Source organism: Somniosus microcephalus, unplaced genomic scaffold (genome assembly GCF_052327205.1).
Source record: "Somniosus microcephalus isolate GS21.2 unplaced genomic scaffold, FLI_Smic_1.0 unresolved_chr6, whole genome shotgun sequence".
Taxonomy (NCBI): Eukaryota; Metazoa; Chordata; class Chondrichthyes; order Squaliformes; family Somniosidae; genus Somniosus; species Somniosus microcephalus.
In genome coordinates, this window is record NW_028225184.1 from 30,517,623 (window position 1) to 30,521,041 (window position 3,419).

General features: G+C 45.6%; 1 pseudogene; it reads right to left on the reverse strand.

Annotated features, from left to right (window-relative positions):
- Positions 1 to 216: 216 nt before the first annotated feature.
- LOC147087160 (uncharacterized) lies at positions 217 to 951 on the reverse strand (annotated as a pseudogene).
- Positions 952 to 3,419: the final 2,468 nt, after the last annotated feature.

The window sequence follows — 3,419 nt, forward strand, 5'->3', positions numbered from 1 at the left end:
CTAGAAATCACAGCAGGTCCGGCCGCACCTGTGTAGAGAGAACAAGTCAACGACGACTCGAGTATGGATGACCCTATGTCAGGTGGAGTTACATGTAGCGGGAGAGGAACCCAAGATCCCAGTTGAGGACGTCCTCATGAGTGCAGAACTTGTCTATCAGTTTCTGCTCTAGGATTTTGCATTTTCATGTGTCTCGAAGGCCGCCTTGGAGATTGCTTACCCGAAGATCGGAGGCTGAATGTCCTTGACTGCTAAAGTGTTCCCTGACTGGTAGGAAACACTCCTGCCTGGTGATTGTTGTGTGGTGTCCATTCATCCATTGTCACAGTGTCTGCATGGTCTCGCCGATGTACCTTTACTGCAACGTATGAGGAAGACAATGTTGGCCGAGTCACATGAGTATGTACCATGTACCTGGTGGGTGGTGTCCTCACGTGTGATGATGGTATCTGTGTTGATGTTCTGGCATGTCTTGCAGAGTTTGCTGTGGCAGTGTTGTGTGGTGTCTTGGTCGCTGTTCTCCTGAAAGCTGGGTAATTTGCTGCGAACGATGGTCTGTTTGAGTTTAGGTGGCTGTTTGAAGGTGAGTAGTGCAGGCGTGGGGATGGCCTTAGCGAGGTGTTCATCATCATCAATGACATGTTGAAGGCTGCAAAGTGCATGGCATAGTTTCTCCGCTCCGGGGAAGTACTGGACGACGAAGGGTACTCTGTTGGTTGTGTCCCATGTTTGTCTTCTGAGGAGTTCTGTGCTATTTTTTGCTGTGGCCTGTCGGAACTGTCGATCGACGAGTCGAGCGTCATATCCTGTTCTTACGAGGGTGTCTTTCAGCGTCTGTAGGTGTCCATCACGTTCCTCCTCGGCTGAGCAGATCCTGTGCATTTGCAGGGCTTGTCCATAGGTGATGGCTTCATTAATGTGGTTAGGGTTGAAGCTGGAGAACTGGAGCATCCTGAGGTTGTCCGTGGGCTTTCATTGTTTCTAAAGCGCTATGGGTCGTCCTGAGGTGGAGAAAGGCAGTCAGGCAATGCAAGTCTGAGAAAAGCGTGCGAGCCTGAGGGGAAACAGTGCAAGAGGACAACAAATAAAATCGGGAGAACCGGTGCTAGCGAGTCAGTGAGAGCGGAGAAAGAGAGCCTGAGGGAAGAAAGAAAGAAACAACGGTAGAAAAAAGAAAGATAACCGTTTCAAACGAGAATATGTGAGAAATCAGCCAATTGTGGGAATAAAATTCAGAGCATAGCCGGCACATTTTGATCTTCCTTCTATCGCTCACTCATTTGAACTGTTCCTGCCGCATTGAGCCTGACATTTACCATAATGATAAGAGGAGAGAACAACAGGGAAAGTTTTGCCCTCCTGATCACACGTTCTCAGACTAATGGAATGAAAATCACAAGTGATCCTCATCCTGAACACAGAGCCCAGCTCACCACCTGCATATACAGAATGGACCTTCTCTTATCCTTGCCTGTATGAAACTTTCACTGTCTGGATAGGTTGGAACGAAAAAAATATTCGTTTTATGTTATTCGGATTGGAGCACAGGAGCAGATGGGAGCTGCTTTTTCACCGCAAGTTTGGATGGGCGAACGGTGAAACGGCGGAGGGACGGTGGGTCGAAAATGGCAGCACAGGGGGTCACGGTCGATAGATTGTAAAAAATGTTAGAAACAAAAATGTAAAAGTGGTGGATATCTGAATAAGTGAGACGCAGCAGGTGTGGAGAAGAGTGAATGAACCGGCTGAATTCAGTTGTTTGGGTGACGGTGTTGGCAGCGCTCGGTGCTGGGTTCAGGACAATTATGGACCAGAGGAAATTCTGCAAATCTATCTTAATAACAACTGAAGGGAAAGGTTAATAGGGACCCATGAAGAAAATACAGAACAAACCGCCTTGACTGCCTGATTTATTGTTGTTGATAAAGCGGCGAAATTGATGAAAGCCGCAATATTTGTCAACGTTGGGATTCAAATCCCCGCCTTTACAAAGGCTGGAACCATGAATCTAGCGGCTTAGACCGGACGGCCACGCTACCACATAACTATGCTGCGATTCTGATACTAGTGAAAGATCCAGCTTGTTCCCAATGAATTCTGGGATACTTGAAGATGTTAACCCTCTCACAGAACGGGATTGTAAGAAATAGCTTTTAGATTCAAGGATGGGTTTTAATTAATGCTGAGAACAAAGACTGACAACATGCTGCTGGGAACAGATAGCAGAAAGGCAAGCAAGGTCGAATTTCAAGCATCAAAGACAAATAGAAGTGATAAGAGAATCGTAAAATGCAAGGAAACCTGCACATTTGCAGACTGCGAGACGCCACTTCACTAATTAAACTTCGGAATGTGTGTTCACAGCCCTCAGTAGAACCATTGTCTAAGCACGGTCGGTCCTCACAGGAAATAAGGGTACAAATTAACAACTAACATTGTACTAATCGCAGAATAGATGAATCACTGTGGGCTTTGTATGCATCCTGCTTGTTCGACAGTTCAGGATAAGATATTTTTTCTCAAGCAATAAACTATGCCTGCAATGGGGAAGAGATAACAGCAGGAATAAGGTGAGTAGGATGAAACACTAACATCTGTGCCTTGCATAGTCACCCCTGATATCAAGGGGTGGGCCCGAGAGTTGAGTGACCAACCACATAATCCAATTAAGAGTAATTGTTGTGATGCTGTTTGTACGTGTACGCCCCCATTCTGTAGTAGGTGGGCATTGCTTATAGTATTATATAACTTGAATGAACCAATTAATTGGCCTTTCAGAGTGCACCACTCGCTTGAGGAAGCTGAGGCGCTCCCTTGTGCATAAGTCTTTTAATTGCTTTAATAAATGCTGAACTTGTCCTCAATTCTGTCTCCGTCTGTGGTTTCTCCAATTTCGAATCTAACAGTTGGTGTCAGAAGTGGGACACTGCAGGTAAGAACCATAAGAGTTAAAAGACACTGGAATTGACGGTTGAAGCGAGAACCGCGTCGTGTCCTAAGGAAAGACATCAGAGTAAGGCTTCTAGGAGGAACACAGACTCGCTCGTCCGCCATCGGGGCTTAAAACCATGTTTGCGCCAGTCAGTATTAAATTACCCACATAGTAAATTATTCCTCCTGGAGACCACGGACTGACGGATTTGATTAGACATAAATGTATAATTCTGATTTAGAGCATAAGGTGATACATTTGTGCCGATAAAGGATAAGATAGAATATAAGAATATAGGTAACAATTAATACGGGTCACATGGGTGAAGAGGGGAGACCTCTTTCACCGGGCGTTCTGGCTTTGGCCACCAGTGTTACTGTCATTCAACGGGTCCGAGAAGTTAATTTGAAATTTCAAAGTGAGATGATTGAAAAGGGTTGGAAAGGAACAAGCCCAGTAGTTGACCAAATAAAGTGGTGGGCGGAAC